This window comes from Piliocolobus tephrosceles, chromosome 5 (genome assembly GCF_002776525.5).
Source record: "Piliocolobus tephrosceles isolate RC106 chromosome 5, ASM277652v3, whole genome shotgun sequence".
Lineage (NCBI taxonomy): Eukaryota > Metazoa > Chordata > Mammalia > Primates > Cercopithecidae > Piliocolobus > Piliocolobus tephrosceles.
Window position 1 is genome coordinate 80,850,818 of NC_045438.1, and position 27,359 is coordinate 80,878,176.

Below are 27,359 nucleotides of genomic sequence, written 5' to 3' on the forward strand. Positions count from 1 at the left end.
ATACAAGAAGGCTAGGAAAAGTAAAGAGCAAAGGTAGCCATGGAATCTACACTAATAACAGCTCAGTCGTATCTGTATAAAAGAATAGAAAAAGAAAAAAAAAATGCAGTATAGTTAACAAGGCAAAGTAAATTACAGTCTATCAATGGTGAGAAAAATGAGTATATATGATATTCTTATAAATGGGCTGGTCCTTATTTACAAGTGCACTTTCCAAGCAATTCAATTTGTTATGGCATGGGATAGAGTACCAGTGAAGTGCCACTGGAAACACTTTTTATTGTGGAGTCAGACAAATGTCCAAGGTTGAATTCATTCTCTGGTACTTAAAAATCCTTGGAGATAGTGTCTTTCTTTAGGCAAAGGGTAATAGAAGATAGACTGGAAAAATAAACAGTAATAAAAGAGGCTGTAAAGAAATCTTGAGGTAAATCCCTGAGGACAATTTCAGAGTACGATAGACTTATGAATAATCTAAATAAATTCAGTACATAATTTCTATGACAGATTTCTTAACCTGTGTACCAAAAAAATTAAATACAAGAATGACCACAATATTAAATAGTTTTAACTTTCAGTATTATAGTTCAATTAATTTTGTAATATTTGGTTCTAAGTATTTATAAAGTCTTCTGGGCACGGCGTCTCATGCTGGTAGTCCTAGCTCCTTGGAAGGCTGAGGCAAGAGGATTGCTTGAGCCCAGGCTGCACTGCACCATGATCTGGCCTGTGCTCCAACTTGGGCAACAAAGCAAGACCTAGTCCCTCAAAAAAAAAAAAAAAAAAAAAAAAAAAAAAATTGTCTCTTATTTTCAATCTGTTACATTTTAGCAAGCAGATAGTATGTTTTCCCTGAAACTACACTAATAATTTAGAATCTCTTCAAATGCACATGTTGTTAAAAAGAAGAAAATTTACAGGTAATTTAATTTCTTTTCAGACATGAATATAAAAGCCTTTAATTTGTTCAAATCTTTTCGTAATTAGACTAATTAATTTGTAGCTTGGTCTAAAAGTTTTGTTTTAGCTCAATTAATTCTTTTGAATGTCTTGGCTAACATGTTCCACAGTAATTTCAAATAGATTAGTCAACCAGTCTGGAATTGATGTTCATTCAGAACTTTAAATCCAACCATTATACCTCTATTCAATAAAAGTAAGAGTTATCTATTTCTAAATAAGTATCTTTAAAATCCAAAGTGTTGCAAAGACAGAAACATTGAAAATTCTAAGTACCAACATCATTTTAAATAGTGTAAGTTTAATAAATCTCATAATTATTTACTTCATTTTAGTAAATTAGATCTGGTTTCAGTGCAGCTAAAGGTGACCTCAGTTAACTTTTCAAGTATCTCTGAATTATATGTCACATCCAGTCATAATATTTCACTCTTAATATTTATTTTCCCACTAATAGAATTTGTAAATAATAAATAATGAACAGAATTTGTTTTGAACCATATCCTTTGAGAATCAGCTTACTTATGTGTCTAGGAGAAGATGTTCAAACTCCTATTGTATATTCTATATGAAGTAATAAATCACTCACAGAGTTATTCTTAGTTTTATTATTAACACTCTTTATAGATTTGTGGAGACTTTGACAAAAATTATCGAGGACTAAGTGAGGTTCATAAATAGTGCAATTAATTGCTAAAATATCTGGTATAATTTTTAAAATTAGCTACAAACTGGTACTGCCAACAACCCATAGCTAGCATTCCCAGCTGTAACAGAAGCAATGACTTGAACAAAAGAAGGAAATTATTTTTTATAAAATATTTTTTAGGTGTTTAAAGTATAGACAACCCCTTAAAATTTATTGTCAGTAATTTTTTAAGTAACATTTTTCTCTACGAGCTTTCATTCCATACGATCCTTTCAAATGCAGACAGTAAAGCCTCATTATCCAAAGGAAGTTGTATTCACTTGTAATGAAAATTCATGTTGACTATAGTTCATTTCACAGCTAATTTTTGACATCTTTTGCCATCTCTTCGATTATTCCTTACACAGTATCTTTGTTCAGTGGAAGACAGAAATTATTTCACTTAGCTGTCTTTGGTCAGCATAACAAAAACATCTTATATAGTTGGTAAAATTAATTTTGCCTAATAATGTGAAGGTTATTATTTTGTGATGATGTGTGCGCACATAAGAAGCAAGCAGAAATTTGTTTTTGTTCGAGTATTTTTATGCATTCCAGACACAATATTAGAGTTTTTAAAGAAACATTTTCTTTAAAGCTTGGAAATATGATATAGGCCTTCTAACCTTGTCATCATCCTTCTTTGTAAATGTTTGCTTAATTTTAACAAGTTGGTTTTTTTATTGGAATAAAGGAAGTAAAGAAATGTTATTAGAAAATAACATGTGGGAGGAATATTCTTATTAGCAAGTGTTTATTTGTATTCCTATCTACAAACCCAATTTCAAACAATAACCTGAAATTCAAGATTTTTAAATGAGCTAAATAAATATATTTATATATGTAGAATCACTGTGAATACAACAGTTACAAGCTAACATATTTAGGTGTAACGTATTGTTCTAAACATCAAAGAGCATCTAGCTCCTTGGCCCTACCACTAAATCTTGCATCACTTCCAGTCACTGTAACAATAAAAACTGCCCACAAATTTCAAAACAAAGACAAAACCCTTAGGGTGTAGTATTACTTCTATTGAAAACTAATTCCCTAGACCTCATTTACCAAAAATGACACTGTCTATAAGCCTCTTGTTTTCAGGCATATCAATCTCTAAATACTACCTCCTATATGTCCAGGTTACTACTCTTGTATTCTACATTTGAAAGAAAAGAAAATCCTCAAATTGAGTTCTCAAATGTCCTGATCCAATTGTCTTTACTTATTTCCATTATCCATCACACAGTATATCTCCCCTTCTTTGTCCAGTTAATTGACGTTCTAAGACCCACCAAAGTCCATCAGCTCTGTTGTGACACTCCTTGGTTAAGCCACAACCTGGTTAAAGCCAGTTCCCCACCTACTCTGCATCTTCTGTCCAAACAGCACATACTGGATCAATAAATCAGCATAAATGATTGCTTGTGAATCTCAGGAAAGACTCTCAGGTTATCTGGTAGCTCTACTAAATTAAATTTATCCACTCTTATTTTTCTCGACTGTTATTTATCTTCTTTTATTCCAACATCCAATCCTGCACCCCCATCCTCACACTTGCCGGACTGGTTTGCTTCTGGTTTCCCTAAGACAAGAGAATCCGTCAGAAGAGAAAATTCCACATTCGTTCAGGAGTGAATCTTCTTGCCTACTTAGATGTGTGCCCTCTCTGCCTTCCCTCCTGCCATTCCTGAGAACCTTCAGTGCCCTGGGCTTCGTCCAATCTTATTAGTCAAGAATGCTGTTTCTTATATTGTCCCTATCTTCTGTTTGTCATCAATTTTTACATCAAGATAGGATTATCTTTATCTGCATTCTAATGAACAATCATAATTCATATCTTAAAAAAACAAAAACTTTTAACCCTATTTTCCCTCCAGCTTGAGCCCCAGTCCTGTTTTCAATTAACAGCAAATTTTCAAGATATTTTACAATTTGTCTTACTCTTTTTTTCTTTCTCTTAACACCACTTCTGCTTTTGTCAACTTACCACAAAAGCTGCTCCTAGAAAACACAACAAAAAATTTCTGTATTGCCAAATTCATTGGTCACTTTTCATTTCTCAGCTTATTTGACTTACAGGAAGCTACTGACATTGCTGATTAGTCTGTCTTGAAACTCTCTACTTTCACTTTGCTTCTCTCAAGGTTATCTGCATCCCTGGCTGATTCCTCATTCTCAGCTTCCTGTACAAGATGTTCCTCATCCTCCCAACTTTCAAACACTGAACACCCCGGCTCAATCTCTGGCCCTTTTCCCATCACTTCCTAAGCAATCTCGCCCCCTCCCATGGCTTTCGATGGCATTTATGATGTTACTTATTTTTACATTTAAGAATCTTGCCCAGATTTTACTCCTGAACTCCTTCTCCAATTGTCTATTTGACATCTGAATTTGGATGCCTAAAAAAAGTCTTTAAATGAACACATAAAAAAAGTGAACACTTGATTTTCTCTACACAAACAGCTACTTCCCCAGTTTTTTCTGTCTTAGCAATGACAACATTATTCTTTCAGTTGCGACAGTCAAGATGTTAGAGTCATTCTTGTCTTCTCTACTTGTATACCTCACTTTCATTCCATTAGAAAATGCTTTTAGACCTAACCTCAAATATATATTCAAATAAAATAACCTTTTACCTCGATCACTTCTCCTCTAAACTGATGATTCATTCAATAAAACTCAAAAATTCTGCATAAGAAACCATTATAAAATTTAGTGGATTAAAATAACCATTTATTATTACTTTAAAATCTTTAGGCCAACTGAGGGAGATGTTCTGCTTATCTGAGCTAGGTTCAGTGGATCTCAGCCCAGCACTTTAATATCTCTGAAGCATCAGCTGGGACAACTGAGTGGTTTAACTTTGGCCTACATGATTTCTCATCTTGTAGTAAGCTAATGTGGGCCTGTTCTGATGACAGCTGCCAAGGCTCTAACAATGCAGAACAGTGCAAGGCCTACTGAGGCCTAGGCAAGGAAATCGGAAACCATATGATGCCACTTTGCTGCATTCTATCAGTCAAAACAAGTCATGAAGCCCACCTAGATTCATTATGAGAAAGAGCTACAAAGTCACACTACAAAAGCATATGGGTATACAGAAATAACTACTACATTTTTGCATTCAATCTACTATATCGTTTCATTCAGAATAAGATCCAAAAATTCTAACTCTGGCCAACAAAGTCCCTTTACAATCTGGCAACTCCCCCTTTTCCAACCTCACTTCTTATCTCTCTCCTCTTTCCTCATTGCACTCCAACTACACTGAACATACCCCCGTCGCATACTCTCTGTGTTTGTGGTTCAGCCTGGAATGCTCCTTCCCCAAACCTCCTTGGTTCTCTCCCATTCTATCTTTCTGCTCCAATCAGAGAGATGTATCCTGAATCACTATTCAAAATGTCACCACAGGCCGGGCACAGTGGTTCATGCCTGTAATCCCAGCACTATGGGAGGCCAAGGTGGGAGGATCATGAGGTCAGGAGTTTGAGAGCAGCCTAACCAACATGGTGAAAACCCTGTCTCTACTAAAAATGCAAAAATTATTCTGGGCATGGTGGCACATGCCTGCAATCCCAGCTACTCAGAAGGCTGAGGCAGGATAATCATTTGAACCCGGGAGGTAGAGGTTGAAGTGATCCGAGATTGTACCACTGCACTCCTGCCTGGGCAACAGAGCAAAGCTCTGTCTTAAAAAAAAGTCACCACTTTCCTCTGCACTCTAAATGTGTTTTATCATTCTTGATAAGACCTATTATTTAGTTCTGGCGTATAGCCTGGCTTCACTAGAGGAATGTCAACATCATGAGATCAGAGAATTTGTGTTTGGTTCATTGCCTCATCCCCAGTAACGAAACCAGCGCTGTTCAAAAAAATATGTAAGATGTATAATTTTAAATTTTTTTAATAGCCACACTGAAAAAAGTAGAAAGAGGTAGGTGGAATTGATTTTAATTTTTAAAAAATTTAACCCAAATATATGACACATTATCATTTTAACCACGCCACCAATTTTAACAAGTATTAAGACATCTTATTTCACATTTTTTAAAAGCCAAGTCTTTGAAATTCAGTATGTATTTTACCTTTACATACATCTCCAATCAGATACATGCTCAACACCCACATGTGGTTAGTGACTACCATTTGGACAGCACAAATCTAACTCATTTTTAGTGCTGCATAAGTTTTAGTAATTCTTATTTTAACCCAAACTGTCCATATACAAGTGGACTAGATGACATTGCAGGGGAGTCCTGTGGCAGAACTGAAACTCCTGGTTTCACAGCTTTATCAGTTGAAGGCAGGTCTTACTACTTTCCTCACTTTATCACATTGTTCCTGAAGGTTTTAGTACATGTTTCTCCAACCTTATCTCAATATTCTTGAATGCTTTACTATTCTCTAGTTTTCTTGATCTCATTGCTCTTAACACTTTCAAGTAAAGAGTAAAATCAAGACCACAGAGATGAAGGCTGTAGATAAACAGGAACAAAACATAACATAAAATACCTCAAGTCAATTCTCTTTCTTGCTTCTGTGCTCACAAAAGTAATATATGTACTCAGAATTACAGTTAGTTGTTTTGGCTAGATGTAGAAAAAATCAGTAACAAGTCTTCTTCAACCCTTCTCCTCTCATTGTAAGATTCTTATGGTCAAAAACCCCATCATGGCTTTCTATGTTCACACTAGAGGCTAACAAACCCAAGTTTTCTCCATCTCTAGGTAATTACACTTACAGTTCATTTTGCCTATAAATTTGCTCACTGTCTTCTCTCCACCCAGTTTCATTCTTCAGCTGTCAGATTAAATAGCACCTGAAGAGAGGGGATTCTGAATTAGACCATCCTCCCTGTTAGACATTCTCATAGCACTCATCTTCCGTCATACCACTTTTCATGACTGTAAATACCTAATCATTTGCATAATTATTCTTGAAGCACAGCTCAGGCTGCATCCTCAATATAGAGTTATTGACACAAACCACATCCTCAAAAATACTAAGTAATGAATGTAATATATGAAAATACGTGGTGTTGTGTACACAGGATGAGAAAATTTAGAACTAAAAAAGATTATTAATGCCAACTAACGCCCAATGCCTACTTTTAGGACAGCAGTCCAAATGATGGTATTGGAAAACTCTTGAACAACTAACACACACATTCAAACATTTAACTTAAACTTACTTGGCTGCTTATTTGTATCTGAAAAGTTTTATGAGTAACTATAGTATAAAGGGAAAAAGATGTCACAGGGCAGGGTGCAGGGCATTATGAAAAAAGCTGAGCAGATGGCCAGGGGATGTGCCATGCTTCATTATTAAGCACTTGTGTGACCTTCAGGCACTCTGGACCTTAAGTTTATTCTTTGTAAAATAACTTAATTGGATTTGATCTCTATGAGACCCTATTTTCTCAATTCTAACATGAACTTTTTTCTAATTTTAATCTATCTAAAATTGAGATGCATCTTACAATCAATGCTTTTTATATCCCTGTCAAGTGTGGTTGTGCGTGACATAAACAAAAGAAAAAGTCTTCCCTTGATACCTTCCGGAAAGATCAAGAAAGCACTAATACTAAAGCATGTTAGATTCAGTGACATACAGGGACTGAGCCATAAAATTCTGTGATACGAAGTTATTTCCTTTACCACCCATTTCCTAACATTTTAAATCATTTAAAATTAAAAGATAAACATTTATAAAATAGTGTTTCTTTGTGTGGCTCACTGATCTGAATCCTGTTAATCATGTTGTAGGTCAAAATGGTCAGGGTGTTTAGGCTCATAACTGACACAGAAATATTTACAGTATGTTCTCATACATGGCTAACTCAAATACCATTACACATACATATTTACCTAAAGACGTTCTTTTTTGGTTGAGAAAACAGTCCTCAACCCAGAATTCTCCAAATAAAAAGCTTCATTTCCCTACTCAGCATGAACAGAGTATATGTTGTAAAAGCCTAAAAATGAATATTTTTGCCACTTCTCGTGTCCTTTCACATCATGGTAGATTTTTATTTTTTATGAATCAGGTATCATGTATTTATTCAAACAATTATGATATATTTTGATACATAAAGACTACACTTATTGGGACGCCCCCCACACAGACACACACCTCAGAAACATTTTAGACACTTTCCACTGTTCTATTGTCTCTTATTAATTATTTTATGTTTCAACATCCTGCATACAATTTCAGTCAATTATACCAGGAATCTCTCTAGAAAATAAAAACTACTGTATGCACACATTCACCCAAACACAGAATTGTATACACAGAACTAACATCTGGACACATTTATATATGCCACCCCTCACAACCACAAAGATTTTTTTCAATGAGGTTTTTATTGTTTCGTCTTGAATACTTAATGTTTTCTATAAACTAGATCACTTCCCCATTGGGGTTAAAAATGGCACATTTTTAAATCCCCCTCTTTATTCCTTGCTTCAGTTTGTTTTTAAACATATTGACTTAATGTCAAATCTTCACTTAAAACTGGCTTTTGCTAATTTTTGCTATGCAGCTACTATTATTTAAGTAGAGGTGTTTGCACTTAATGCCGACTGAAGGCAGCGTGAGCTGTCTAGATGGTGCATTAGGGAGAATAGCTGATGGATTACAAATCTCTGCATTTCACCAACAAAAAATGAATTTGAATCTATCAATTTTATTCCCTTATGCCAAATTTAGGAAGTTCAGTTTATGCAGATCTGTCAAAATATTACATTAAACACCTAGATGAACGAGTTAAATTAATTTAATTTTGCAGTTTGCTTTGATTGGGTTAGGCTAGTTCTATACACAAAGCAGAAACTCCAAGGGAAATAGAAACTAGTCAGGGAAGGGATCAGGGCAGTGGCAGCTGGGCTCAGCTGAATGGTCAGACAAAGTGTTAGAAATCAGTAACAAGGGAAGGGAGGTGCCTAGACTTTCCTTCTGACACCCATGCCTGTCTTTTACTTAACACCTATCTGATGTCCCTGAAAGAAAGTAACCACAGCAGTGAATAAAATTAAGATGAAAAAAGGCCACTGCGCTTGCAATGCAGAGCAGATCAGTCAGGGCGACCAAAATGAAAGAGAAAAAGGAACAATAATCCTGCTGTGTGGTTATATAGCACCTTTCATCAAAACAATGTGAGAATTCTCTATTTTTGCAGGCCAGCTCCCTAGAGGGCTTTGAAAGCAATTCAGGAGGGAAATAAAAGGACTGCAGAACAGATTTCAGGCTTGAATGATAAAATGGACATTCTGCAAGACAGATTTTACTGAATTGATAACTGGATGATTGAGGCTGTCACACATAAATAAATTGAAAAGGAGTAAAATCAAAAAGAAAGCAGAAAATTTTGAAAGGATATAAAAGTACAAAGAAAACCTGATGACCTTGAAAGAAGGTCAGAGAACCAGCCTCTATATTCAGACAGTCAAGAAGATTCAAACCTGAAATCTAGTGGGCTCCTGGCAGGTATGATCAGTACCAAAATAGGAGACCCACACATTTCCAAAACAGCTTAGAAGCAACACTGCGCAGTTGGCCGGGTTAAGCAGTTATCAAATCATGGAATCAGTAAGTTGATTTAAGCAACAGTTACTCTGAAATCTAGGCTGCTGCTGCTTTTTATTCTTCCCTATTTTTATTTATTTATTTATTTTTACTAGAAGAATATGTCTGTGGAAGGATTGCTACAGAGTGTCTCAATCTTGCAAAATATAGGCTTCTGCTCAAGTTTTTCCTGGGTATCTCTCTCATGGATAACATGGGCCCCATGGATATTCCTCACCTGGCTACATCCCAGTCCCTAAGGAGTAATGGAGAGATTCTACCTTAGCCAGCGCTATTGGTCACAACCTAGACCCTGAAAGAAGGAAGATTTCCGAGGCCCTTCTCAAGTGTCTTGACTGGCTATTCCAAGATAACCTAGAAAGGGAGGAGCTCCCTGGAGGCTCCCTCTCCCCCGCTGCAGTTAGAAAATGTCCATCAGGATAAATAGCGAATGCATGCTGGGTTTAATACCTAGGTGACGGGTTGATAGGTACAGCAAACCACCCTGGCTCATGTCTACCTATGTTAACAAGCCTGCACTGTCCTGCACATGTATCCCAGAACTTAAAACAAAATTAAACTAATTAAAAAAAAGAAAAGAAAAGAAAATGTTCATCCATGCTGGGTGTGGTGGCTCATGTTTGTAATCCCAGCACTTTGGCAAGCAGGGCGGATTACTTGAGGCCAGGAGTTCGAGACCAGCCTGGAAAACATGGCGAAACCCTGTCTCTACTAAAAGTACACACACACACACACACACACATACACACAAATAGCCAGGGTGGGGCACACCTGTAGTCCCAGCTACTCAGGAGGCTGAGACACAAAAATAGTGAACCCTTAAAGCAGAGGTTGCAGTGAACTGTGATCATACCACTACACTCCAGTGGGACTCTGTCACACACAAATAAAATAAAATAAAATAAAATAAAATAAAATAAAATGGAAAAGAAAAAGAAAAAAAGGAAGAAAGAAAATGTCAATCCAAAGCTTTCCTCAATCACTGGAAACATTGGTAGGTTTGTGCTTGGGGCATTACTTTCCCCAGGACAGTTGGAGGAGAAGAGAAATTAGAGAACAAAGGTGAGATGTTAGAAGTAGCTTCACACCCTGGGCAAGGTGAGCCGTCCCATCCCGAGAACTTCCATGTGACCCAAGGGAAGACCCAAGGTCTCAGCCACCTTTTAATGGAAGAGGCAGCCACCTTCCTTTCTATGCTCAAGGAGACACTGGAGAGGCCTTTTTACAAGGTGGAATAGCAAAGTCTCTTCTACTCTTCCATGAAGTACGATTTATGTCTTCTTTGCTCGTGTAGATACCAGTGAGAAGGAAATGCAGTAGTGACAAGAAGTCAAGCAAAATAGACTTTCAGTACCTCAGAACATCAGCTTCTCCTACTCTTCTGCAAATTAAAAGATCAATGGGTCAAAAGGGCTTCACTTCATTTGCAGACATTAATAGTAAGACTTATGCTGTTTTACTTTAAGGTTGGGCCTGATTTTCACATTGAGGAAAGAACTACAAGCAAATTTCTACATCAGGTTTCCCTTTAGCACTATCTGGTACAAAGTAATGATCTGTTAATGTTAATGATAGCCTATACTTTCCTTAGAAATGTTTTCTATAAGCATTATCTGAAACAGGACTTTTTTTCTCTAATAGGAATGTGGTACTTTGTGATATCAGAAATGTATATCTGGGTGTGTGTGTGTGTGTGTGTGTGTGTGTGTACAAACACACAGGCTGTCATTCTGCAATTGAATCATAATTATAATATTGCAGTGAATCATCTCCAACAAAATTTTAAGTTAATTACAGAAAAAAAAAAATGTGGCCTAAGTAAAAGAATATGACATTTGGAAGAAGACAGCAGATGATAGTGGAAAGACATGGGGAGTAGGTCAAAAACAGACCTAGTTTAAATCTTAACTCTACCTATAACCTTGACTGTTATTGTAAGCTTTCCTGTATCTACCTTCATCTATGAATTGGAGATAGCAATACCCACCTGTCTAGGTTACTGGGAAGATTAGAAATTATGTAAATATAGTGTCTTCACACAGCAAGCATTCCATAAATTGTAGCTACTATCACTAATGGAAAGCAGCGTATTGTAGATAGAATAAAGAGTAGGGGATTTCAAGATAAAGAAACTGATAAGTCCAGTTTGATATTTACTAACTGTTTAACTGTGGGGAAGATAGTTACAGCTGTGATTCTCTGTTTCCTCATATGTTCAAGGGGCAAAATAATAATTATTTCATAGGATTGTTATAAGTAACAAACATGTCAAAGTAAGTAAAGTGCTTACCTGGAATATAATGGGTGCTCAAAATATGTGAATTCCCTTGGTCTCTCTGCCATGCAACCAAACAGATCTACTTTTACATAGGTTTGTTGTTCAATAATTAATAATGAAAAGCATTTATAACCAAATACCCAGAGGATCTTCCTATGATTATTGCTAAAATACACATAGAATGCAATCAGAATGTTCAATCCAGGGGGTAGATTTCGTGAATAGTAGCTTCTGGACTACTCAGGAAGTTTCTATCACTTGTGAATCATTCTTTCCTCTTTCTACCTGCTTGTTTGTTTACCTTCTTCCAATATTAATAAAGCATCTGCTATGTTTAAGTTATGAGCTAGAAGCTAGAGTTGAAGAAAAGAGAACACCTTTATCTAGTTAACATGCTCTCCCCTTAAGGCAATGCCCTCACTAACAGTGTTTCCCTTCTGCTCCATGAAGCCTCTGTTTCGTTGACTTCTCTGCCAAGAATTCCCTGTTACTCCTCTCTCATCCATTTATTGCATTTCCATTGTCCTGGCCTGATATTGTGCTAAGCCAAGCACTGATGCCAAAAGGGAGAGGGCCAGTGGAAAAGGATTCATGCCCAAAGATCCCTGGAGCCCCTCCCTTGAGAATCTCCCAACAGCCTAGTCAGAGTAGAACAAAATTTCACTAGCAGCTGCAGCAGTTGTTCACGGCCCTGTGAGAATGTGACATCTCACTCTTTCATTCACAATGCTTCTCTGCTCTCTGCTTCTCTTGGATTTTAGTTTGCCTGCCTCCGGGACTCAGATGCTTTCACAGAATTGATGTAAACCCCTGGGAAATTTATTTGTCCTCTGATATCAACCATGCTAATGCTCCTCTCCATTAGCTCAGATAATCAAGAGTTGACTACACATAGAACTGTGGAGGATTACAAAAGCACTTATAATCTAATGAGAGAGAGTGGAAAAATACTGAAGGAATTTAAAAAGAGAGAGAGAGAACAGAAAGAAAGCCACAATTATATACAGAAACCAACTTATGATGCTCTAGCTCAGCATAAAAATTAAAGGAGAAATGTATGGAATAACTGAAACGAATACCACTAAGACTGGAACAGTGTCCCGGTGCTACTGGGGGATAGCAAGCCATATTAAAAATATGGGTCAGGTTTAGAAGAGAGGTTCCATGGCATTTGGGGGAGGGGAGTAAGGTAATTGTCATTCTAGTTGTTGACTCTGATCTCTCTGGAATTAGTTTTCTTACATAAAGGCTAGTTTTAGACTGTACATTACATTGCGTTCACATGGAAATCAAGGTACAAGGCAGGGCTAGTTATCAATATTAGTAATAGCCCAGCCATAATATATTATGGGCAGTTACATCTAGGAAATTAAAGAACAGTGACAGTTAACAACATAAGTACACAGATCCACCTCATGTTGGTAGCTGGGTCCCAATAAGTGCCAGATTTGCCTCCATTATTCTTGGACTTCAAACCACATCAATATTTTGTACTAGTGGCATGGAAGAAATCGTATCCCTCACCAATGTAACGAAAGAGAAGGAATTTGGTAAATTCTTTATTTTTTGCGATAGCATCTCACTCTGTCACCCAGGATGGAGTACAATGGCATAATCTCAGCTCACTGCAACTTCCACCTCTTGGCTTCAAGTAATTCTCCTGCCTCAGCCTCCCGATTAGCTGGAATAATAGGTGCCCACCACCATACTTGGCTAATTTTTTGTATTTGTAGAAGAGACGGGGTTTTGCTATGTTGACCAGGCTGGTCTAGAACTCCTGATCTCAGGTGGTCCACCTGCCTCAACCTCCCAAAGTGCTGGGGTACAGGCGTGAGCCATTGCGCCCTGCGGGGATTTGGTAAATTCTAATTTCTCATTTAAAATCTTACTTTTTAAATGTAAGATAGCAGAATAGGACATTGAAGTGGTTCATTGCAAATTAAATGTAGTAATAGTGTCCACTACAGCAATGGTTCCTTGTATGACCATGAAATTAACATATTACCCAGATTTCAGAATAATGTTTGTGATAAGTGACTTCATAAATGCAATTTGGGGCCAGGTGCGGTGGCTCACACCTGTAATCTCAATACTTGGGAGGCTGTGGTGAGTGGATTTCTTGAGTTCAGTAGTTCAAGACCAGCCTGAGCAACATCACTACCAAAAATATGCAAAAATATGAAAATTATCTGGGTGTGGTAGCAGGCGCCTGCAGTCCCAGCTATTTGGGAGGCTGAGGCAGGAGGATGGCTGAAGCCTGGGAAGTCGAGGCTGCAGTGAGCCATAATTGCACCACTGCACTCCAGCCTGGATGACACAATGAGACCCCATCTCACAAAAAAAAAAAAAAAAAAAAAAAAAAAAAGCTATTTTTTTCCTCCCCAGTCACGGTTACTGGTCAGTTCACATTCACTGAGAAGGTTCTATAGCACACCTTTGTAATATTGCAGAAAAGCACATATCTGCTTAGTTTCATGAAGTCATCCACTAAGATTTAGTGGAAATAAACCTAACATCTGACAAGCAGGTCCATCACAGCAGCAATGACTTCTAATGATTGCAGTAACCGAGAGGCATTAAAAAACTACAGATGGGTTTGAACTACGTACAACAAATTCTAAAAGCTACCAACCACTGTTAAGATCATGGCGATTCACTAAACGGAATGAAGTTATTCAATTAAAGCTCAAGAGGAAAGTCTGGTCTTAGATGAGGCACCTCATCTATAGAAAGGAGGCACAATGACTTTCAGAATTCTCTGGATATAGGAAAATATATACAGGAGTCTGTGTACCTAAATACAGAGAAGAAAATTAATTTCTGGAAGAAATAAATTTCATAGTCATATTTCCTCCAAGATGGTTTAAACAAGTCCTTTCGTCGTTCAACTCCTTTAGGTCAAAAGTGGTATAGTATAAGGGGAGAAGGCTGATCTATCTAGATTATCGGGAGGGGCTCATTTAGAATACACATGGAGATAATCTCCTTAAGAGGAGAGTTAAATATTCCTTCTATGATCTAGTCCATGAAAATATTTGAAGAGGACTCAGAGACTCCACCCCAGAGAAATATGCATTAAATGACACAGTCTAGCACTTAAGCACTGGTCTGAGGCTATAGAATAGCAAAGTTGGAAGAGATAACCACAGAGGATTTGGCAAATACAGAATGGCTGGCAAAGAGAGGGTAAAGACATCAGTAGTCTAATTATAAGCTTGCTACAGAGGGGAGTAACAACCCTTTAGCAAATTTCACCCCAGGAGACCAGACACTGTTGAGATGAGAAGGAAATTTGTGTTGGTCATCCTGACCCTGTTCGGGGTAATCCCCTGATGGTGTTATGGATTGCATGCAGTCATAAACAAAATCCTTGTGATGTCTCTTGGCCATCTGCACGCCTGACTGGCCATCTAATAAGAATGTGTCCACTGAAAGAGGCTGACAACAAACACTTGAGGAACTGATTTGGTGGGAAGAGGGCAAATAACTGCAATGTTACAAACTGCAGAGTGTAAAATGCATTAACAAACACACTTCAACAGCCTCAAGAGCTGAAAGTTAAACCACTCTAGATTTTAGAAGCAAAACGCCGGATGTCCTTAAAGCATGGATGTACCAAGAAGATTGTTTCCCTGAGATTTTTTTTTTCCCCACTAAATCTGTTGTTTAAAGGTTATTGGAATGGAGTTGCATGGTAATTATCATATTTCTGCGTTCAGAATATTTCCAATGCTTTACTATTTTTAAAATTAAACTTTCTATTTTAAGATAAATGTCCAGTGACACACAGTTGTTAGGAAATGATGTGGGAAGATTCCAGGCACCCTGCACCCAGTTTTCCTAAATAGTAACATCTTGCAAAACTGTAGCAAAGTATCAGAATAGTAAAGTATCAAAACCACGATATTGACATTAACACGGTCAACATATAGAACATTTCCATAACCAAAAGGAACCCCTATTTCTTTTGTAACCACAGCCACCACCCTGTACCTTTCCTGTGCCTGGTGCCCATCAACCATTAATCTGCCATTGCTATAGCATCATCATTTCAAGATGTTATATAAATAGAATTATACATAATTATAATTCTGTATATTATAATTATACAGAATTATACACTATATATGGAACCCTTTTGAATTGGCTTTCTTCTACTCAGCATAATCCTCTGGAATTTCATTCAGGTTGTTCCACATCTCAGTGCTTCTTCCTTTCTTATTGCAGAGTAGTATTTCATGATATGGATGTACAGCAGTTGGTTTAACTGTTTAACTATTCAACGATTAAAGAACATCTAGATTATTTCAATTTTGGGGTATTACTCACAAAGTTTCTAGTCATGTACAGGTTTTGTGTGAGTACACATTTCCCTTCTCTGGGATAAGTTTCTAAGAGTGAAGTTGCTAGGCAAGATGACAATCACATATTGATTTTCATAAGAAAGTGCCCAGCTATTTTCCAGACTGATTGTATCATTTCGTATTTTCACCAGCAATGTATGAGTTATCCTGTTTTCCTGTATCCTCATCAGTAATTTTTAAACTATTCTGATGGTGTATAGTGATATTGCATTATGGTTTTAATTTGCTTTCCCTAATAACTAATGATGTTGAAAGATTTTTCATGTGTTATTTCCCAACTGCATATCTTTTTTGATGAAATATCTATTTACACCTTTTGCTTATTATCTAATCTGATTGTTTCTTTACTATTGAGTTTATCTCTTCTAGATACCAATCCTCTGTCTAATGTGTTCTGGGTATTTTCTTCTAGTCTGTAGCTATCTTTCTATCCTTTTAAGAGTATTTTACAGAGCAAATGTTTTAAAATTTGATGATGCTCAATTTATCAATTTTTATTTAATGCATCTTGTGTTTGATGTCATCTAAATAGCCCTTGTCCGTGGAATATAGATTCCAAAGATTTTCTGTCTTTTTTTACTTTCCAGCAACCTTTATAATTATACTTTAAATGTGTGTCTTGTTAACAACACATAGTTGGATTTTTTTAATGTTCTGCCAGCCTCTTTCAAGTTAGATATTTAGACAATTTAAGGTAATAATTGATGTGTTAGGGCTTAAGTCTGAAATATTATTTGTTTTCTATTTATTGCCAGTGTTTATCATTCCCTTCTTCTCTTTTCTTACTTTTCTATGATTATTTTAACACTTTTTAAGGATTTCATTTGATTTATTTATAGTATTATTGAGTTTTAAATTTTCTTAGTGGTTGTTTTAGGTATTACAATATATATACAGAACATGATAGTCTACTATTACTGATACTTTACCAAATTCAGTGAAGTATATTTTGCTCCATAAAAATGATGTCCACTTAGCTCCCTTTAACATTATCTCTTTTTAAATATAATTGTCTTAAGTATTTCCTCTACATATATTGAGAGCAAAACAGTCACTAGAGTTAAAATTTTTTATATAATCCATCAAATAAAATTTAGGGCACATATAAATTAAGATGTCTGTTGCTTTTACCTCTATTTTTACCCATTCTTTCCTTTTGGAAGTTCCAAGTCTCCTTCTGTTATAATTTTTCTTCTTTTTAGAGAACTTTATTTGGCAATTATTTAAAGATTTCTAGCAATACATTTTCTAACCTTTCCTTCATTTGAAAATGTGTTGATTTATTCTTCATTTCTAAAGGATACCTCACAGTATGTAGAATTTGTGGTTAACAGTTCTTTTCTTTCAGTACTTGAAAAATGTTATCACCGTCTCCTGGCCTCCAAAGTTTCAAATGAAATAACCGTTGTTATTTTAATTGGTGCTCCACTGTAGACAATACATCATTCCTTTTGGACTACTTTCAAGACTCTTTTGTCTTGGTTTTGAGAAGTTTAACTATGATGTGCCTTGGTGTGAATTCTTTGAGTTTATTTTATTGAGTAGTCACTCAGCTTCTTAAATGTATGGGTTTATGTATTTTGCCAAATTTCAGAAGTTTTAAGCCTTTATTTCATCAAATAGTTTTCAATCCCATCGTCTTATTCCTCTCTTTCTGGAATCCCAATGATAAGGATGTTAACTTTTCATTATTTCCCCACACATCCCTAAAACACTATTCCTTTTGTCTTAGTTCATTTTCTCTGGGTTCAGATGGTGTAACTGCTATTGTGCTGTCTTCAAGTTCCTGGATTCTACTCTCTGTAATCTTTACCCACTAGCAAACCCATTCCGTATGTTTTTAATTTGAGTTATTATATTTTCCACTGTACAACTTCCACTTTTTAAAATAAATTCTATCTCTTTGCTGAAGTTTCCTGTTTTTTATTTGTTTCAAGAGAATACTTAATTGCCTGTGAAGCATTTTTATTATGGCTGTTTTAAAATCCTTGTCAAGTAATTCTAATAGCTATGTCATCCTGGTGTTGGCATCTGTTCATTGTCCTTTCTCATTCATGTAGCAATTAAGCTAATTCCTGGTATAATGAATGCATTTTTTGTTGCATAATGGATATTTTGGATTTTCAATTATGATATTCCACATACTATTTGGTCTTTTTATTTAAGCTGGCATCCCACTTTTGAAGTGTAGCAAGAGGGCCAGGCAGATGTTTATGCTCAGCTTCCCACTGTGTGCCACTACCTCTACCCTGGGAAAAGTGGGGCAATAACTTATACTGCCTCATTATCTTTGAGTAGAAGTACAATATTAGCTCTCCATTCTGCCTCATGAAATGTTAAAATAATAATGTTTAAATATGGGGTTGAATAGAACATATCATTAATTTTTTTTTTTTTTTTTTTTTGAGATGGTGTCTCACTCTGTCACCCAGGCTGGAGTACAGTGGCACGATCTCAGCTCACTGCATCCTCTGCCTTCTGAGTTCAAGTGATTCTCCTGCCTCAGTTTCCTGAGTAGTTAGGATTATAGGCACCTGCCACCGTGCCCGGCTAATTTTTTGTATTTTTAGTAGAGACGGGGTTTTATCATCTTGGCCAGGCTGGTCTTGAACTCCTGACCTTGTGATCCACTCAGCCTCCCAAATTGCTGGGATTGCATTATTATTTTTTTTAACTAACCATAGACAAATTTGTTGTCATTCTTGCCAACTCTTGAACGAAAACCAATTTCTGCTGTCTGACCTAGCATGGGAACTGTAAACTCACTCAGACCTGGGTAGTAAGGAAGTGGCAATGACCATCATATTAGTTCATCTCCAAATCTAGAATTTTTTGGTTATGTAAAAAGGAGTTCTAGGGTCTCCATGATCAATTTTCCCCTACTAAATATCTCTGCTAGTCAGGCTTTCTGATTATCATGCTCTTGAATATTGTGAAAAACATCTTCGCTTTATCATTTTGGGGCAGATGTTACTCCTTGAATCTGGCATTTAGGGACTTAGTATAAAAATTGAAATATGGGAAACTTTTCAACTGCAGCAACACTTACTGGCCACTAAACTATTTTACAATTACAACCACTAAACTATTTTACAAGATGCTGACCTGCAAAACTCTCTCAGTGTATTGGTAAAATAAATATATTCTGAGCCCTTTCACAAAATATAGTTAGGGAATTGTTCATGCTAAATCCAATCCAATTTTTTTTCTCCCTAAGGCTTTGGATTCCTTCTCTGTATAATACCATGGAATGCATGGAAGTTCAAATATTTAAAGTTCCTTTTCAAAGTCAACAGAATAACATATCTGCTGCTTTAATGTCTCTGAATCATTCTTTTTCTAACCTCTAGATCCTCTTTTGAAGGGCTCACCTTATTAAGTCAGGCCCACCTGAATAATCTCTCTTTTATTAACTTAAAATCAACTGATTAGAGGCCTTAATTACTTCTTTACATATGAAAAGTCCCTTTCTCTTCACCATGTAGTGTGAACTAACCATGGAAATGCTATTCTATCATTCTCATATGTCCTGCCCACACTCATGGGTTAGGGATTATACAGGGTATGTACACTAGAAGGTGGAATGTTAAAGACTATCCTAAAATTCTGCCTAGCACACTCCTCAGGTACCAACTATAAAGAAAATCAATGTTAATAGAGAAACACACTTAAAAATAAAAGAAATATATAATTTTTGAAACCAAACATTAAATAACAAACTTTTTGAGTTTTACTGAAAATTGACATCATCTGTTAGATAATAAATGCCTTAAGTATTTGGCAATACAAGGCAATATTAAAAGGGATTTCCTTTGAAGGACTTTTAATTTCTGTTTTGTCCACAAACTTTTCTCTGATTTAATGTGAGGTGCAAGATACAGACCTGCAATTTTTCAGAATGTGATCAAATAATTCTATAGTAAAACTTTAAAAATATTTCTTATATCTAACCATCTTTGGAGAAACCCATGTGTGCCAGCCTATATTGAATTAATATCTTGTTAAATGTTACAGTTACCTAATACCAGAGCTTTATAACATATTAATCAAAAGGTAATATAACTAAAAAAGGAACTGGGCAAATCCACAATTAGATTTGTAGATGTCAACACCTGTCTCCTGAGAATGATAGAACAAGTAAATCAGTAAGGTTATGAAAGATCTAACGAACAGTTGCAATGAACTTGACCTCATTGGCAATAAATTACACAATACTCATTTTTTTTAAGCATGCACAAAACATTCACAAATGTGGCTATATTCTAGGCCAGAAACAAAACCTTAAATTTTAAAAGACTAGACATAATACAAAGTGTGTTCTAATTTGATAAAGGAATTCAAGTATGAATCAACAGATATCTGGAAAATCCCCAATATTTGGAAATTAAACAATATCTATCAAAAAATAATCTCATAAGTCAAAAAGAAAGCCTCAAGGAAAATTAAAATATATTCTGCACTAAATGAAACGACAATCCAACCTACCAAAACATGTGAGATATAGCTGAAATCATTTGTATAGGAAAATTTACAGCAATAAATGGTATTTTGAAAAATAAGAAAAGTAAAAAATTAGTCATCTTAGCTTTCAGCTTCAGAAAGTAGAGTGGAAAAACAAAATTAAACCCAGTGCAAGCAGAAGAAATGAAATAACATTAACAGAAGATATCAATAAAATAAAAAACAGAAAAACAGGGAAAAGCAATAAAAACAAAACTGATTATATATATAAAATAATTTAAATTAATACTTAAAAATACTTTAGCAAAGAAAACTCTAGTCCCAAATGCCATCATAGGTGATTTCTACCAAATATTTGAGGAAGAAATACTACCAATTTTATTCAAACTCTGCTGGAAAGTTGAAGAAGAAGAAATACATCCCAACTCCACTTATGAAGTCAATAATACTCTAGTAACAAAAACAGAAAGACAAAGAGCTCCTATTAATCAAAGCTTGAAAATTTTGAGAAACAAAAGTAATAAAGATAGTATTTGATTATAGCCTATATAATAAAATGAATACCCATAATTCCATACTGATATAAATAAACATTTGCACAAATGAGTAAAGGTGGGAGAAATGGACTCTCTTCCTTATAGAATATTTCCAATTAATAAATGTAGAAACAATGAGAGAAATGAACAATCACATTTAAAAACCACAGTAATAACTGTTTCAAACAATATCTGTAGATGAAGGCTTAATGGGCAAAAGTTAGAGAAGAAGAAAATATTTTTCAGACTCGAATGATCTTCCACCAGATATTTAGTAACTCATAAGGGGAAAATACTAACTTTAGAGTTGAGAAGCACCAGATGATTGAGGTTAAAGAAGACATAAGATGTATTAACATCATGTACTACTTGATATTACATAGTGAGAAAGGCACATTATTTCTGTGGCATTCTTGCCAAAAATGCATACCTTTAATCAAATCATGAGAAAAGATCAGAGAAAACTAAACTATAAGACATTTTGTAAAATAACTAACCAGCACTATTCAAAATCATCGTGATCATGAAAGACAAGGAAAGACTAAAGAGCTATGACAGACTGGAAAAGACTAGGAAGACCTGAAACTAAACACAATGTAGTATCCTGGATTGAATCCTGAAACAGACAAACTGTACTAGTATGAAACTGGTGAAATACAAATAAAGTTCATTGTTTAATTAAGAGTATTGTACAATTAACCAAAGTTAATTTCTTGGTTTCAATGATTATACTAAGGTTATGCAAGATATTGGAAGGCTAAGTGAAATATATATAAAATTTCTGAATTAATTTTTTAACTTCTCTGTAAACCTAAAATTATTTTCAAATAAGAGTTTTAAAATTACATACTGTATGTCTCCTAATATTAATATCATACTGTTATTTTACGTAACATTAGTTACTACTCTTTTATAGATCCTTGGGCTAGTACAATATTTTTCTATCCCTTAAGGTTGTGTAATAGTTTGCTTTTTGTTTGTTTGTTTGTGTTTTAGTAAATTCGGAAATAATTTATTTAACGCCATGGAAGTCCTTGCCTGTTAATAGGTTTATTCCACTCCAGAATTCTTAAGGACAATGGGACATGCACATCTGATCTACCATTGAGCCTGATCTTTTTCTTTATGTCTTGTTTCTTTTTCAAGTAGTATTTTAGATGCAGGGAGTACCTGTGCAGGTGAGTTACATGGGTATACTGCACGATGCTAAGGTTTGGGGTACAGAAGATCCCATCACCCAGGTACTGAACATAGTGCCTGTACTAGTCCATTTTCATGCTGCTGATAAAGATATACCCAAGACTGGGCAATTTACAAAAGAAAGAGGTTAAATAAACTTACAGTTTCACGTTTCTGGGGAGGCCTCATAATGATGGCAGAAGGTGAAAGGCACATCTCACACTGTGGCAGACAAGAGAAGATAGAGTTTGTTCAGGGAAACTCCCCATTTTAAAACTATCAGATTTTGTGAGACTTATTCCCTATCAAGAGAACAGCACAGAAAAGATCCACCTCCATGATTCAATCACCTCCCACCAGGTTCCTCCCATGACATGTGGGAATTGTAGGAGTTACAATTCAAGATGAGATTTGGTTGGGAACACAGTCAAACCATATCATTCTGCCCCCGGACCTCCCACATCTCATGTGCTCACATTTCAAAACCAACCATGCCTTCCCAACAGTCCCCCAAAGTCTTAACTCATTTCAGCATTAACTCAAAAGTGCACAGTCCAAAGTCTCATCCAAGACAAGGCAAGTCCCTTCTGCCTATGAGCTTGTAAAATCAAAAGCAAGTTAGTTACTTCCTAGATACAATGGTGGTATAGATATTGGGTAAATACAGATATTCTAAATGGGAGGAATTGGCCAAAACAAAGGGGCTACAAGCCCCGTTCAAGTCCAAAATCTAGCAGGGCAGTCAAATCTCAAAGCTTCTAAATAATCTCCTTAGACTTCATGTCTCACATCCAGGTCATGCTGATGCCAGAAGTGGGTTCCCATGGTCTCGGGCAGCTCCACCCCTGTGGCTTTGCAGGGTACAGCTTCCCTCCCAGCTGCTTTCATGGACTGGGATTGAGAATCTAGAGCTTTTCCAGGTTCCCAGTGCAGGCTGTCAGTAGATCTACCATTATGGGGTCTGGAGGACAATGGCCCTCTTCTCACAGTTCTACTAGATGATGCCCCAGAAGGGAATCTGTGTAAGGGCTCCAACCCCACATTTCCCTTCTGCACTGCCCTAGCAGAGGTTCTCCATGAGGACCCCACTCCTGCAGCAAACTTCTGCTTGAGCATCCAGGCATTTTCATACATCCTCTGAAATCTAGACAGAAGTTCCCAAACCTCAATTCTTGATTTCTATGCACTTGCAAGCTCAGTACCATTTGGAAGCTGCCAAGGCTTGAAGCATGCACCCTCTGAACCGTGGCGCAGGCTCTTTGTTGGCCCCTTTCAGCCACGACTAGAGCAGCTAGGACACTGGGCACCAAGTCCCTAGGCTGCACACAGCATGCGGACCCTGGGCCCAGCCCACAAAACCATTTTTTCCTTCTGGGCCTTTAGGCTTGTGATGGGAGGGGATGCTGTGAAGACCTCTGACATGCCCTGGAGAAATTTCTCCCATTGTCCTGCAGATTAACATGGGGCTCCTCGTTTCTTATGCAAATTTCTGCAGCTGGCTTAAATTTCTTCTCAGAAAATGAGATTTTCTTTTCAATCACATTGTCAGGCTGCAAATTTTCCAAACTTTAATTCTCTGCTTTCCTTATAAAACTGAATACCTTTAACAGCACTCAAGTCATATCTTGAATACTTTGCTGCTTAGCAATTTCTTCCACCACATATCCCTAAATCATCTCTCTCAAGTTCAAAGTTCCACAAATCTCTAGGGCAGGGCAAAATGCCACCAGTCTCTTTGCTAAAATATAACAAGAGTCACCTTTGCTCCAGTTCCCAACAAGTTCCTCATTTCCATCTGAGACCACCTCAGCCTGGACTTTATTGTCCATATTGTTATCAGAATTTTGGTCAAAGCCAAGTCTCTAGGAAGTTCCAAACTTAACAAGTCTCTAGGAAGTTCCAAACTCTCCCACAATTTCCTCTCTTCTTCTAAGCCCTCCAAACTGTTCCAACCCCTGCCTGTTACCCAGTTCCAAAGCAGCTTCCACATTTCCAGGTTTCTACAGCAGAACCCCACTCTCCTGGTACCAGTTTGCTTTATTAGTCCATCTTCACACTGCTGATAAAGACACACTGAGACCGGACAAATTACAAAAGAAAGAGGTTTAATGGAGTTACAGTTCCATGTGGCTGGGAAGGCCTCACAATCATGGCAGGGGGTGAAAGGCATGCCTCACACAGCAGCATACAAGAGAAGAGAGAGCTTGTGCAGGGAAACTCCCTTTTTTAAAAGCACTAGATCTCATAAGGCTTGTTCACTATCATAAGAACAGCATGGGAAAGACCCACTCCCAAGATGAGATTTGGGTGGGGACACAGCAAAATCATATTAGTACTCAACTGTTAGTTTTTCAACCCTCGACCTGGCTTCCCCTCTGCTCTAGTAGTCTCCAATGTCTATTAGTGTCATCGTTATGTCCAGGGTACCTAATATTTAGCTCCTACCTATAAGTAAGAATATGTGGTATTTGGTTTTCTGTTCCTGAGTTAATTTGTTTAGGATTAGGGCCTCAGGATGCATCCACGTTGCTGCAAAAGACATGATTTCTTTCTGTTTTATGGCTAGGTAGTATTTCACAGTGTATATACCACATTTTCTTTATCCATTCCACCACTGATGGGCACTTAAATTAATTACATCTCTTTGCTATTGTGAATTGTGTGTCAATGAACATGAGTTCATGTATCTATTTGCTAGAATAATTTGTTTTCCTTTGGGTATATACCTAGCAATGGGTTTGCTGGATTGAATGGTAGCTCTGTTTAAAGTTCCTTTGAGAAATATCCAAACTGCTTTCCGCAGTAGCTGAACTAATTTACATTCCCACCAAAAATGGATAAGCCTTCTGCTTTCTCTGAAACATCACCAAAATTTCTTTTTTTTTTTTTTTTTCACTTTTTAATAATAGCCATTCTGATTGGTATGAGATTGTATCTTGTTGTGGTTTTAACTTTCTTTTCTCTAATAATTAGCAATGATAACCATTTTTTCATGTCTTTTGGCTGCTTGTATGTCTTCTTTTGAGAAGTGTCCATGTGTTTTGCCAATTTTAATGGAGTTATTTGTTTTTTGCTTGTTCAATGGTTTAATATCCTGAATATTAGACCTTGATTGGATGCACAGTTTGTGAATATTTTCCCCCATTCTGTATGTTATCTGTTTACTCTGCCAATAGCTTGTTTTGCTGTGCAGAACTCTTTAGTTTAATTAGGTCCCACTTTTCATTGTCTGTTTTTGTCACAATTTCTTTTGAGGACTTAGTCATAAATTCTTCCTAAGGCCCATGTCTAGAATGGTGTTTCCTATGTTTTCTTCTAGGATTCTTATAGTCTGAAGTCTTACATTTAAATCTTTAATCCATCTTGAGTTAATATTTGTATATGGCGAAAGGTAGAAGTCCAACTGCATGCTTCTGCATATGGCTAGCCGGCTATCCCAGTACCATTTGTTGAATAGCAAATCTTTTCCCCATTATTTATGTTTGTTGACTTTATCAAAGATTAAATGACTGTAGGTGTGCAGCTTCATTTCTAGGTTCTCTATTCTGTTCTTTTTTCTATTCTGATCTATGTGTCTATTTTTGTACCCATACCATGCTGTTTTGGGTACCATAACCTTAAAGTATAGTTTGAAGTCAGGTAATGTGATGCTTCTGGCTTTGTTCTTTTTACATAGGATTGCTTTGGCTATTTGGCTTTTTTGTTGCTGTTGTTCCATATGAATTTTGAATAGATTTATCTGATTATGTGAAAAGTGACATTGGTAGTTTGATAGAAATAGGGCTGAATCTGTAGATTGCTTTGGGCAGTATCGACATGTTAACAATAGTGATTCTTGCAATCCATGAGCATGGAATGTTTTTCCGCTTACTTGTGTCATCTATGATTTCTTTCCTCAGTGTTTTGTAGTTTTCCTTGTAGAGATCTTTCACCTCCTTGGTTGGATGTATTGCTAGGTATTTTGTATCTGTGTGTGTGTGTGTCTATTATAAATGGAATTGTGTTCTTTATTTGCCTCTCACTTTGAATGTTATCAATGTGTAGAAATGCTACTAATTTTTATACATTGATTTTGCAACCCAGGAACTGCCAAAGTTGTTTATCAGTTTCAGGAGCCTTTTGGTGATGTCTTTAGGCTTTAGTAGATATAGAAATATATCATCAGCAAAGACAAATAGTTTGATTTCTTCTTTTCCTATTTGGATACTTTTTATTTCTTTTTCTTATCTGATTGCTCTGGCTAGTACTTCCAGTACTATGTTGGATATGAGTAGCGAGAGTACGCATCTTTTTCTTGCTCCTGTTCTCAAGGGGAGTACTTACAGTTTTTGCCAATTCAGCATGATGCTGGCTGTGGGTTTCTTCATAGATGGCTCTTAATTTGAGGTAGTACAATATTTTGAAAGTGGTTGTCATTGGCAGTATGATGATGATGATGATAATTCTATGAGAAAGAGTTAATCAGCTCAATTATTCTTTAATGTTAATACCGAGTTGAACATCTTCTAAAGTAAAAGTGAGAAAATCATTTTTTTTAATACTTAGATCTGATTATCTCATCTTTCTGATAGAACAAATCCAGCATAAAAGACCATAGGAATTGTATAGGGGAGCAAGGGAATTCTGATTTTTCCTATATTGTATAGCGTCACATGTGGTACAAGCTAGAATAAAACGTAAAGGATATGTCCAGAGGCACAGAACTACTGAATTGCAGAGCTATGGTTTACTGAGCCACCTACCCTGCCCCCATCCCCTGGCATCACATCCAGCATTTTTTTTTTTTTTTTGACAATTCTTTGTTGCATCCCTTACAGGAAATTTTATACAACATTTTAAATATTTCATTTGGTTTGTTTTAATGGAAGTATTAAAATTTGAATTAATTTTGAATTTTGTAATTGAAGAACATGGAAAATGTTTCTTCATTGAAATTTCCTTGCATAACCGCTCAGATGATTTTGTCATCACCAGTTTTACTGAGAACATCACCCTGCTGGAAGCTGTAATCTGAACAGATGAAGCACCTTTCAACCTGAGTAATTACCTCCCAGTGCTATATACCATCTCTGCCCAACACATAACCAAGCCTTGTCATTAAAATACAAATTGCCTTTGTCTTTTTGATCTATTCTGAAAGAGAACTGTAGACCCAACAGCTGACTAGGAGGCAGGGTGTAAAGGAAATCAGAGTAGAGAGGAATGTGGTCCTGGAAAGAACCATCTCCTCCCTAAAAATGGGATCTGCTTTGAGGATCACGGTGGTAACATGTTGGAGATTAAGCAATACATGGAGATGGGAC